The sequence below is a fragment of the Dermacentor andersoni genome, chromosome 3, assembly GCF_023375885.2.
Source record: "Dermacentor andersoni chromosome 3, qqDerAnde1_hic_scaffold, whole genome shotgun sequence".
NCBI classification, from domain to species: Eukaryota; Metazoa; Arthropoda; class Arachnida; order Ixodida; family Ixodidae; genus Dermacentor; species Dermacentor andersoni.
Window position 1 is genome coordinate 4349582 of NC_092816.1, and position 13488 is coordinate 4363069.

The following is a 13488-nucleotide window of genomic DNA, read 5'->3' on the forward strand; positions in this document are numbered from 1 at the left end:
CATTGCCGTTTGATTTCCAAATTGTCTGCCCTTTGTATTGATTCATTAACAGTCTCATGGCTTCATAGCTTCTTGTCTTCGTGTCGGCGATTTACAGTGGGCAACAACATTTCGTATAACCTTTGTGATGTCACGTCCGGTGTCCCCAAAGGCAGTGTGCTCAGTCCATTTCTCTTTTAAATATACATCAACGACTTGCCCGCTAGCCTTTCATCCTCAGTTGGTTGTTCGCTGACGACTGTGTCATCTACCGCAATATTAAACGTTTCGATGTATCATTTTACTCTCCAAAATGACCTTGAACTAAGCCATAGATGGTGCGTAACTTGGCAGATGTCCCTTAATACCTCCAAGTGCAAGTTAATCACGTTTAGTCGAAAGTGCACTAACTCATTGTTTCACTAGTATTCGATTAATAATATTGTAGTTTCGACTGCCCCATCTTACAAATATCTTGGCAGTTATCTTTCGTCAGACTTATCCTGGACAACGCATGTAGCAACTGTCTCATCCAAAGCTCCTCAATCTGTCAGCTACTTGCATAGAAACATGCGCAACGTGCCTTCTAATGCACGAAAACTCTCATATCTTACTTATCTTCGCCCACAACTAGAATACGCTTCATCCACATGTTCACCATATCAAGTTTATCTAATCCGTATGTTGGAAGCTGTTCAAAATAGGGCAGCCAGATTCATATCTGGCAACTATGACTATCATTCGAGCATTACCCGAAAAAAACAAAAACAAGACCTTGCATTTCAGTCATTAGAAGGTCGCCGCATCGTTGCTCTTTTATGTCTGTTTCACAGGTACATTTACAGTAATAACTCACTGTTTGCTGCTTCATGCTCCTGTGCGCACATCTCGTCGAATTCACAACGCACTTAGTTCCATGTGCATTTAACTCATCACCACTACCTAGAGCTATTGCACATTGGAACAGTCTCCCGGATCACATTGCATCCATCTCAATCTTGAAGCATTCCGTGATAACCTGAATTTGTTGCGTGTTAATATTGTATAACTATGTTGCACTTTGCTATTTTTGTCATGTAATTACTGTTCCCTCCCTTAATGCCCCTCAATGGGCCTGTAAGGTAATGCGAATAAATAAATATATATGCTGACAAAAATTAGCTACAGTGCTCTAAACTATGCCAAGGGCAGCAGTGCCTCAGAAGTTGATGGCGTCTCCTTAGCCTTGGTGGTGTGTGATTGAAAGTTGTGCACAGCTGCTCAATGCTGTACAAAACTGACTGTTGTCACATGCATTCTTGCTGTGTTCAGCATTGAAGGAGACCCTATTGGAGGTCATACGTACTGTAATGAAACCCGTAAGGCTAATATCCATTTCTAAAATGGGAGGGGGCGCTCAGTCACTCAAGAATGTTGGCCAGATGGCAAAGCACTGTGTTGGATATGTTGTACTCCCGTATATGTTATAACTAGGCATGAATGCACAGAGTCATGAACATGTCGTCATTAAAGGCCAACTGCAATGAAATTTCAATTTGGTTAAATTTGTTATGAATGTGTAGTATATACACTTGCAACTTTGTTGTATCCATTATTGCCATTTACTATAATATATGCCTAATAGGGAGGACATCTGTAACACAGAAATAAGAAAACAGCTTTGCGGCATGCAGAACTGCTACACGGCTGCGCATGCACTAAAATGTGAATAATACAATAGAAGAATTTCCAGCTTGTACAACACGTGCACGACTTTGCACGTGATGCACCAGCCTTTAGCTAGCTGCCTTCTGTTCCATTGTGATGGTCTTTCGCGTTCACTTTCGATTTGGCCCGTGGTTGGGCAGCACGTAAGTGGCACACAACACAGTGCTCCGGCTGCTGTGTGATTGAAGAGGCCAACGAACTTCGCCGCTCCAATGTGGCTCGGCCGGCTCGTGGCCTCCGAGATTGCAGCCGTGCTAATGCGATCTCGCATGCCACGCTCAGCTGCCAGCCCCTGTGGCAAGAGGAACAGGGGAATGCATGGCCTAGGCATGACGCCTGAGATTGAGCCGGGGAGATCTCGAAGGCCAGTGCAGCACATAAGCCCTGAGGAAATTCTTGAAAACTAAAATGAGCGTATTGTCACATGGTGGTGACGTTGAATAACACAGTAGCAATACTGTGAACGACAAAACTAAATTTTATTGGGCGAACCTGTGCCCACAAAACAGGCTACACTGCGGATGGTAGGCAGTTGTCCTCCTGTGGCTTGTCTGGCTGTACTGCAGAATGGCTTGGACGAGCTCTGCTGTAAAAGCCGTTCCTCTGTCGGTGATGAGGACTTCTGGGGCACCATGTCGCAGCAGGATGTTCTCGACGAAAAATTTTGCCACTTCGGCTGCGCTGCCTTTTGGTAGAGCTTTAGTTTCAGCAAAGCGGGTGAGATAGTCCGTCGCCACGACGACCCACTTATTCCCGGATGTTGACGTCGGAAACGGCCCCAACAAATCCATCCCAATCTGCTGGAATGGTCGGCGAGGAGGTTCGATCGGCTGTAGTAATCCTGCTGGCCTTGTCGGTGGTGTCTTGCGTCTCTGACACTCTCGGCATGTCTTGACGTAATGGGCGACGTCGGCGGTCAGACGCGGCCAGTAATACCTTTCCTGTATTCTCGACAGCGTCCGGGAGAATCCGAGGTGCCCAGCGGTTGGATCGTCGTGTAGGGTGTGCAATATTTCTGGACGCAGCGCTGACGGTACAACAAGAAGGTAGCTGGCGCGGACTGGTGAGAAGTTCTTTTCACGAGCAGGTTGTTTTGTAGCGTGAACGAAGACAATCCACGCTTAAATGCCCTAGGGACAACGTCGGTGTGCCCTTCCAAATACTCGACTAGGGCTTTTAGCTCCGGGTCTCCTCGCTGCTGTTCGGCGAAGTCTTCCGCGCTTATTATTCCAAGGAAGGCGTCGTCATCCTCGTCATCTTGCGGCGGTGGGTCAATGGGGGCGCGTGATAGGCAATCAGCATCTGAGTGTTTTCGTCCAGACTTGTATGTTACAGTGATGTATTCTTGTAGTCTGAGGCTCCACCGTGCCAGCCGTCCTGAAGGGTCCTTTAAGTTAGCTAGCCAACACAACGCGTGATGGTCACTGACCACTTTGAATGGCCTGCCATATAGGTAAGGGCGAAATTTCGCTGTAGCCCAAACGATGGCGAGGCATTCCTTTTCGGTTGTAGAATAATTGCCTTCCGCTTTTGACAATGACCGGCTAGCGTAAGCTATCACGTGTTCATGTCCATCTTTTCTCTGGACTAGGACGGCACCGAGGCCTAGGCTACTGGCGTCAGTGTGGATTTCGGTATCGGCGTGCTCGTCGAAGTGCGCAAGTACAGGCGGCGACTGCATACGTCGTTTTAGTTCTTGAAATGCGTCGGCCTGCGGCATTTCCCACTTGAACTCGACGTCACGTTTAGTTAGCTGTGTCAGCGGCTCAGCGATGCGCGAAAAGTCCTTGACAAATCGCCTGTAGTAGGCACACATGCCAAGAAATAGACGCACTGCCTTCTTATCGGTGGGCTGCGGGAACTTTGCGATGGCAGCTGTCTTCTGCGGGTCAGGGCGGACTCCAGACTTGCTGATGACGTGGCCTAGGAACAGAAGCTCATTGTAAGCGAAGCGGCACTTTTCTGGCTTCAGAGTGAGCCCTGATGACTTGATGGCCTCTAGTACTGTGGCAAGCCGCCTAAGGTGATCGTCGAAATTTCTGGCGAATACAACGACGTCATCCAAGTAAACGAGACAGGTCTACCACTTCAATCCTGCTAAAACCGTGTCCATCATGCGCTGGAACGTTGCTGGCGCCGAGCACAGTCCAAATGGCATAACCTTGAACTCTTAGAGGCCGTCTGGGGTGATGAAGGCGGTCTTTTCGCGATCTCTTTCGTCGACTTCTATTTGCCAATAGCCAGACTTGAGGTCCACCGAGGAGAAGTATTTCGCGTTGCAGAGCCGATCCAATGCGTCGTCTATTCGGGGGAGGGGGTATACGTCCTTCTTCGTGATCTTGTTCAGACGACGATAATAGACGCAGAAACGTAGGGTTCAATCCTTTTTCTTCACCAGGGCAACAGAGGATGCCCACGGGCTTTTCGATGGCTGGATGATGTCGTCGTGCAGCATTTCGTCGACTTGTTGTCTTATAGCTTCGCGTTCTCGCGGCGAAACTCTGTAAGGGCTCTGGCGGAGTGGTCGAGCGTACTCCTCGGTGATTATGCGATGCTTGGCGACTGGTGTTTGTCGAATCCTCGATGACGTCGAAAAGCAGCCTTTGTATCGTCGGAGCAGACTTCTGAGCTGCTGTTGCTTAATCACGGGGAGACTTGGATTAATGTCGTAGTCAGGTTAGGGAACCATGATCGTCGGGGTAGATGCGGCGGAGTCCAAGAGGACAAACGCATTACTGGTTTCCAGAATTTCCTCGATGTACGCGATCGTCATGCCCTTGTTGATGTGCTTGAACTCCTGGCTGAAGTATGTCAGCAACACTTCAGTTTTCCCTCCATGCAGTCGAGCGATCCCTCTTGCGACGCAAATTTCACGGTCTAGCAGTAGACGTTGGTCGCCTTTGATGACACCTTCTATGTCAGCGGGTATTTCGGTGCCGACCGAAATAACAATGCTGGAGCCAGGCGGGATGCTTACTTGATCTTCGAGCACACTCAAGGCGTGGTGACTACGAAGGCTCTCCGGCGGTATCGCTTTATCTTCCGACAGCGTTATTGACTTCGACTTCAGGTCGATGATTGCGCCGTGTTGGTTCAGGAAGTCCATACCGAGAATGACGTCTCGTGAACACTGTTGGAGGATGACGAAGGTGGCAGGGTAAGTCCGGTCATAAATGGTTATTCTTGCCGTGCAGATTCCAGTCGGCGTAATCAGGTGTCCTCCAGCGGTGTGAATTTGAGGGACTTCCCACGTAGTCTTAACTTTCCTCAACTGGGCGGCGATGTGTCCACTCATGACGGAGTAATCAGCCCCTGTGTCGACTAAGGCGGTGACAGCGTGGCCGTCGAGAAGCACGTCGAGGTCGGTGGTTCTTTGTCTGGCGTTGCAGTTAGGTCTTGGCGTCGGATCACGGCTGCGTCGTGTTGAACTGAAGCTGGAACGTCGCGTCGTCAAGTCGTCTTTCGTCGGTGTAGTCGGCTTCCTGGCTTCGTCGGGACGGCGGCGGGTCGTTATGTCGTCGAGGTGGTCCCTTCGTCGTCTTCGTTGGCGGCGGAGGATCTTCGCCAGTTCGACGAACAGCAACCGCACCTCCATCGGTTGCTGCTTTTAGTTTTCCGGATATGGGCTCGTAGAGCGGCCCCGGGCTGGGCCGGTGTATGGTCGGCACTGCGGCGACAGGCGATTCTCGGCCTGGTGACGGCGAACGGGACGGCCATCGAGGGCTCCACTGAGTAGCGGCGAGGTAGTCGGCGATGTCACGAGGGCGTTCACCTTCCCAAGGGCGTGGTGCATCGACGGCGAACCCTCGCAATCCCAGGTCGCGGTATGGGCATCGGCGGTACACATGGTTGGCTTCGCCGCAGTGGTAGCAGAGCGTGCGGTGGTCGGGGGCTCGCCAAATGTCCGTCTTCCTCGTGTAGCTGCGCTGGGCGACGGGTGAGCGTGCTGGCGGCGGCGGCGGTGGACGACGGAATTGCGGCGTTACAGGGCCCTGGCGCGGTCGCGGAGGGGTGCCTTGGCGGCGTGCGACGGCGGCGTAGGTCATCGCTTCCGGCTGGGGCTGTGGTGATTCTGGTTGCACCTCAGGAACTCCAAGCGATCGGTGCACCTCTTCTTTCACGATGTCGGCGATCGAGGCCACTTGAGGCTGCGACGAAGGCAAGACCTTGTGGGGGATACGAGTGGTTCTCCTCCGTACTCTTGGGACAAAGGAACGACAACACAGTAGTGCAAACAGTCACAAGGGCATTTATTGCACCTTTCATAGATCAATGCCTGCTAGCCGAGTTGCTATCCCCAAAACATGCCGATAGGCGCGCGACAAATCTAGAAGTCCGACTCACCGCGTCCTCGCGAGCGAATATGTTCGCTCCATGCTGGATCCCAACGCCTGGTCGTTCGCGTGTATAGTCACGCGAATCGTGGCGCGTTCCAAGGCGGCCACGCGAGGCGGTCTCGCAGATGCATCGGTCGCCGCGCGCTCGCGGGAGACGTCCTCCGCCGCGCGCCGACCCGCCGGGAAAAAGGCAGTACCTTGTCCCTCGGCGCCCGAGTAACCCCGCCGCGACGGTCGCGCCATCTCTCGCACCGCGCTTGTACCACCCGACCGCCGCGGGCGCCAGGCCACGCGAGCCGTGCGGGAAAACAGCATATCAGGGGATGCGCTATGCGGGAAAAACATCAGGGGACGCGCGAGAGTCGCGCATCCCCACAACCTTGTGCAGTTCTTCGCGCACAATGGCCCTGATGGTCTCGCGCAGATTGTCCGTGGCCAGTGATTGAATTCCTGCGTAGTGGGTAGAGCTTGTACGGCGGTTGAATTGCCGGTTCCGCATTTCGAGTGTCTTCTCGATGCTAGTGGCCTCGCGAAGGAACTCTTCTACGGTCTTTGGTGGGCTTCGTATCATTGCGCCAAAGAGTTCTTCCTTCACACCTCGCATGAGAAGGCGGACTTTCTTCTCTTCGGGCATATCCGAGTCGGCGTGGCGGAAGAGACGGTTCATTTCTTCCGTGAAGATGGCAACGTTCTCGTTGGGTAGCTGCACTCGGGCGTCCAGCATGGCTTCGGCCCTTTCCTTGCGCACGACGCTCGTAAAGGTGCGCAGGAAGCCGCTACGGAAGAGGTCCCATGTTGTCAAGGTCGACTCGCGGTTCTCAAAGCACGTTCTGGCGGCATCTTCTAAGGCAAAGTATACATGCCGCAGCTTGTCGTCGGAGTCCCAGTTGTTAAAAGTCGCGATTCGCTCGTAGGTCTCCAGCCAGGATTCTGGGTCTTCAGTCGCTTCTCTATGGAAGGTCGGTGGGTCCCGAGGTTGTTGTAGGATAACGGGGGACGCTGGGGCAGCCATTGCGGTTGCTTTGACCACGATCTTCTTTGTCGACTCAGGTAGAAGTTTGTGCTCTGGGGGAAGTCCTTGCAGTCTGCGGTTAGCGCGCTGGTCTTGGGCGATGTCGGTTTTGTCCTCAGGCTTCGGGCTTGGATCGCGGCTTTGCGGGGGCGTTCGGTACATGAACGCACAAGCACCTCCACCAGATGTCACGTGGTGGTGACGTTGAATAACACAGTAGCAATACTGTGAACGACAAAACTAACTTTTATTGGGCAAACCTGTGCCCACAAAACAGGCTACACTCATAGCACAACGATAGCGGCGAACACGGTCGGCGATCGTCGAAAATTTGATCAGGGGGTCAAGCGCGTCGGCTTTTATACAGCAGTCGTCGAATGTTCCAGACTAATCGTTAGGACCCGCATGCCTTCCACAAAGTTCTACACCATTCGCGTCACGCAATGAAATCTGATAGCACAAGGTTCGGTGACAACAGACAGCCGGGTAGAAGCATCGATAACTTTCCAGAAACTTCGAATACATGCAGGCACGTCCTGCGCTGTGCGATTACATTTGTTAGGCGGCGAAACGTGGTCGCCCAATAAAGATAAGTACACGTGTCAGTATCTTGAAATTTTAGCCAAGTTGCAAATTTTAATGCTTCGTTGTGATCTTTGGCGCCATGTGTTGTGAAACTCCTTTTATATTGTTACGATGTTGGGCTGGGAGGGTTGGTGGGAGGTGCTGGGTACCACTTCTGGAAATGGAGCTCCGCAGTGGAAGTTGCATTGCCGTCCCCACCATGAATGACTGTGAGCACGAGGGATTAACGTTGCAGCTGCCTCCAACATCGCCGTCGCCAGCTGTGTCGCTGTCCCCTTCGGTTATGGTTGTGCAGCCCAAGGATCCCGGAATTTTCTTCGGGACTAATGTCACCGACGTTCAAGAGTGGGTGGCAATGTACGAACGCATGAGTGGAATCAACAGATGGGACTTTACGCTTATGCTAGCTAACCTGTTGTTCTACCCAAGAGCTACGACAAAGGTTGGTATGAAAACCACGAAAAGGAGCTAAGCAGCTGGCCGTAAAATTGCCGCAAAGCAGGAACTCGACTCCCGTGCCCAATCCCCCACGGTGTTCCATCTCTAGTACATCCAGGATGTGCTGCCGCTTTGTCGTAAAGCCGATCACGACATGACAGAAGCTGAGAAGGTCGGGCATGTGTTCAAGGGAATTGCTGACGACGCGTTTAGTCTGCTCATGTGCAAAAGCTGCTCTACAATTGATGCTATCATCAAAGAGTGCCAACAATTCGAGCAGGCCAAAATCCGGCACGACCTGCAACCATTCACCAGACTTCCCAATACTGCCGCAACGTTGACCTGTGAAGATCAACCCACACAGCAGCATGCGTCGCCATCAGAGGACGTGGTGGGAATCGTTCGCCGTGAACTGGATGTGATAGCGCCCACAACTTTCTGTTCGCGTAGCCCTGATGCTACCCCATTTTCAGTTCCCCTCGTACAAGCCATCATTCGCCAGAAACTTGAAAACATTAGTCTACATTCTCTCTATGCTGTCGCCAACCCCAAAGCCAACGAACACCCATCTATTTTCTCTCCACCCCAACGCTTCTCTCCACGTTATCGCAACCCGACTGAGTGGAGAACTGCGGACAACCAGTCTATGTTTCACCTGTTACTGCATTGGTCATGTCGCTCGATACTGTTTGCGACTCGGGGTCCTCAACACCTCGCACGCCGACCAACCTGAGCTGTTTTCATGGAGGTGCCCGCAACTTTTCGCCCACTGCCGAGTCTAACAGCACCGACAACTCTGCTAGGAACATGTGGTACAGTCGTCCGCCATCGCCGTGTGGATACCAGTCTCGTTCTTTGAAAACACGTCACCCATCTTTCTGTTTGCCGTTGCCATGTTGCCTTTCGTCCCCTGTGGCTTTTGGCCGCACCTTTTTGGAAAACTTAACAAATGCAGCCCTCGGAGGTAGTGCTGCATTACTTACTATTACAGCAAGTCCTGTCTGTGCTCACAAAGAGAAATGTAATTGATGTTAAAATACACGGTGTATCTGTCCAAGCACACGTCAACACTAGAGCCCACGTATCTATGATGAGTGCTAGCCTATGTAGATGTTTAAAAAAGGTTTTCACCCCAGCAGCTGCCCGAGTGCTTCGTGTGGCCGACGGCGGCATGCTGGTTATTCTTGGAGTGTGTACTGTGTGTTTAAGTATAGCTGGCTGCCCTACTTCTGTTCTCTTTGCTGTGATCGACAACTGCCCTCACGACGTTATCCTTAGATTCTTTATTCTTTATTCAGACATATCCCCGCTTAGCCCGAAAGTGTTATAGCAGGGGGGTTACAAGCATGAAAAGAATACATCTTGATTATCACTGCACACCTGTTCACATGACAGTCGATTCCACTGAGCGATAGTTTTTACAAAAAAAGAATTGGCATACAGGCCCGTCCTAGCACGGTATTCTCTAATTTTGCACTGGTGGTCAGTGCGTGCCGATATATATTTTGGTGGTTTTATGTACATTTCCCTATCAATTCCAGTTTTGTTGTCATAGATTTCATACAGAAGCTTTAGCCGCAGCTTCTTTCGGCGAGACGACAGGGATTGCCAGTCGAGCTCTGTTTTCATTGCTGTGCAACTGTACTTCCTCCCGTACCTACCCGAGACGAACCTGGCTGCTCTGTTTTGTATTTTTTTTTTTTTGAGTTTATTTATAAGACATATCTGTGACGGGTCCCAAAGGGTACAAGCATATTCCAAAATAGGTCGTATACAAGTTAGGTACGCCGTGCTTCTAAGGTTAGAATTTGCACATTTTAAATTTCTTTGAATGTAATTCAAAGCAACTGCCGCTTTGCCATCTACATAGTCCACGTGTGCCCGCCAAGAGCAGTCGCCCGACAGCGTCACGCCCAAATATTTAGTCTTGAATTTATTACTTAATATATTATTCATTAGACTGTAGCTGGCATTGATTGCTTTTTTCTTCTTAGTAAACCGCACATGGATGCACTTTCCGGTATTCAAATTCATTTTCCACTTTGAGCACCATTCGCAAATACGATCTAGTCCGGCCTGCAGTTTGAGAACATCATGTTCATTATCGATTTTTCTATACACAATACAGTCATCTGCGAAGAGCCGCATGTTAGAGTCAATACCTAAATTAATGTCATTAATATATATATAAGAAAAAGAAGAGGCCCCGGAACAGATCCTTGTGGGACGCCTGGTGTGACCTCAAGATAATCTGAATTAGTACCATTTAGGACCACACGTTGACGGCGACTTGACAAATAGTTCTTTATCCAGCTAAAAACACTAGAATCTATACTTAACATTCGAAGTTTATGAAGTAGTAAAGAATGGCAAACAGTATCAAATGCTTTGCGGAAGTCCAGAAATATGCAATGTATTTGTCCACCCAAATCAACTACAGACGCTAGGTCATCATAAAATTCAATCAGTTGTGTCGCACATGAAAACCCCTTGCAAATCCGTGTTGTCTGTTTGTAAGCAATGTGTTGTCCGTTAGATGTTCCATGATAGCCTTATATATTATGTGTTCCATGATCTTGCACGAAATAGAAGTGAGATAGGTCTATAATTAGTAACTTCTTCTTGAGAGCCCGCTTTGTGAATAGGGGATACATTTGCAATTTTCCAGTCCTGTGGCATCTGACCAGTAGTTAATGACTTGTGAAATATTAAATAAAAGTAAAGCGAGATGGCGTGAGAACACTGTTTTAAAATTCTCGGAGAGATACCGTCAGGACCGATAGCCTTACTTTCATCAAGGTTTTTTAGCAGAGATTCAATGCCGCTAACGCAGAGTTCGATTGGTTTCATAAGAGGAATGTTGGACTTTGGAGATTGGACTTTTTATCCCATCATTCCGCTCTCATCGACTCCGAAAGTGACGTTCTTCAGTTGGACCTACCTCAACTCGCCGATACTCCGAGCACTGCCCCACTTCCCTTGTGTTCGCTTCAACATGTGTGTCTGTCATCTGAGGCAGTATTGATGTTGCTTTGACCGCACAGCTACAGGTTCCTGACGGTGAATATGCGCTTTGCCCCATTGTCGACGTGCTTTTGAACTGGAATGGTGCTGTTCCACATACGCTGGTCACGGTTACTAATAATAATGTCATACAGTTGAGCCCGCTTATAACGAACCCGAGCGTCACGCGGAATTCGTTCGTTCTATCCAGAAGTTCGTGGTATGTGGGCCACACAAAAAAATTGACATCAATCAAAACAAAAATTTATTAAGAAAAAAAAAAATCGGTGATCGTTGTCTGCCTCATCAGAGCACATCCAATGACGGCGGTTTCAAGCTTGTTCAAAGCTGCGATGCGTTCGTCACCCAAAGCCTTAAATTACGCAACATTTCTAAGTGCCTCAATATGGCTCACTGCTGTGGTCGCGCTTACGGGTGCTGGCTCCGATGGATCGTTGTCATTGTCCGACGCTTCGGCGTCGCTTGATGCCCCCACTTCCCGGACGGCGGTCTCGTCGCAAACGACTCCGCAACTTCAGCAGCGTCGTCTACATCAACAAAATCTTGCCCATCAAGATCGCAGCCGGCCAGGTTAGCGTCAACAACGCGTCGCCACAAGTCGTCGTCAGGCTGGCTTTGTTCAGTGTCTTCAATGCCTGCTTCATGTGCGTCATCGAAGCCGGCCTTGCGAAAACAATTCCGGATGCATTCGGGTGTCACTTCCATCCACGCCGCTTTGATAATTTCTATCGCCGAGTACAGCGAGACCTGCAGAGGCAGATTGGCAGCGGGGCGATCAACTGCAATCAGCATCCGCTGCACAACACGGCGCCTGTAGGCCGCTTTAAACGACCGTATAACACCCATGTCCAGCAGTTGCGCTTTTGAAGTTACATTTGGCGGCAGAAAAAGCAACACAACTGCCGTTAAGACAGTTTGGACATGGTGGGCGGTACCGTTGTCGAGAATCAGAAGAACTTTGCGCCCTTTCTTCACCATGCTGCTGTCAAAGTCAATAAGCCATTCCGCGAACAACTCGCGTGTCATCCACGACTTCGAGTTATGCCTGTAACGCACTGGTACATATGTGCGGAAGCAACGTGGCCTCTTTGATTTACCGATGACAAATGGCAAGCATTGATCGCTTCCATCCATGTTGGTGCACAAAAGCACAGTTATGCGAACTTTGCTGTGCTTGCCGCCAGCACATTTGTCACCCTTCATAGTGTGCGTTTTGCCAGGCAGCATTTGATAGAATAGCGCCGTTTCATCGGCGTTATACACATCCCTTTCAGCATAACTTGATACACGGGCCAAGTTTTTAGACATCCACGTGTTGATGTCTTCGTCGCTTACCGATGCCGATTCGCCGTTGATGGTCTTGAAAATAATTCCGTGGCGGAGCTTGAAGCGATGGAGCCAGCCATTGCCAGGAGAAAAATCTGGGAAGTCCAGGAGGAACGCTAAGTCCTTTCCTTTGCTTTGGACAACATCAGCGGCCCGCTGATGGGAACATTGCGTGCTCGAGTATCAAGCAACCACTTTAGAAGCGCGTCTTCAACGTCTGCATATGTGGCTTTCCGTAGGTGCTTCCTCGTAGCGGAGTCCGTGGCGGCACTCTTGTAGATTTTGTCCTCTTTTAGTATCGTGGATATTGTCGATTTCGACAAACCATACTTTTTCACCAGTTCGTGGTTTTTCGCGCCTTGGGAAAGGTCTTTCAAGATCAACAGTTTCGTGGCCAAGTCCAAAGCTTTTCGCTTCACTGTCGAAGTAGACGCCGGCGAATCTGCCATCTCGGATAGGCACGGGAGCACACCAGTAGGAAACAACGCCGACAACGCTAGCACAACTACAAGCAAGAAAAAGACAGTCCTGCAGTCATGTGAGGTGTGGCGTTAAGGGGGGGAGGGAGAAGAGGGGGTACGAAAGCACGTGATCATGTGCTACGTTGTCAATTGGTGGAAAACTTCGCCACTGCCCTGACGTCGACGATGGCGAGTGGGGTCCCGTGGCGAATGAGCTGTCACTTTCAGGCTTCCCTTCGACGTGCGTGTTCACATTGCTCATGCGTGCTGGGCCGGCATGTTTTTTGTTTGGTTATCGCGGCGATCTGCTCGCCGCATCGCCACTCCTCCGTGCCTCCTGCGAGACGCTGCGGGAAAGCCAATTCTCGGAGCGTGCACAGCACAGGGTCGGTGGATCTCGCCACGTGGAAAGTGGTCCGCGACACCAAGGCGTTCGCTGTAGCCAATCGGCTAGGCTCACAGGCGTTCGTTGTAGCTGAGACTGAGCGCCATAGCCTAAACGTATATTTTGACGGTCACGCCGGACTTGTTCGTGATAAGCGAGCGTTCGTCTTCAATGGGGCCGTTATAAGTGGGCTCGACTGTACTTCCACTTCTGAATTGCAGCCTGTACCCTCTA

The 13488-nt window shown here is 50.5% G+C and overlaps 1 protein-coding gene and 1 long non-coding RNA gene across 2 annotated transcripts in view; one reads left to right on the plus strand and one right to left on the minus strand.

The window, feature by feature from the left end:
• Nucleotides 1-6395, minus strand: part of LOC129382156 (uncharacterized) — a 72057-nt gene extending 65662 nt beyond the window's left edge. Inside the window, exon 1 of the long non-coding RNA XR_008610244.1 lies at nucleotides 6295-6395. This is a non-coding gene — a long non-coding RNA (uncharacterized lncRNA). The remainder of the gene's footprint in view (nucleotides 1-6294) is intronic.
• The window catches only part of Prp8 (pre-mRNA processing factor 8), a 297334-nt gene that overhangs the window by 77402 nt on the left and 206444 nt on the right, over nucleotides 1-13488 (plus strand). The gene's annotated exons all lie outside the window — the stretch shown is intronic.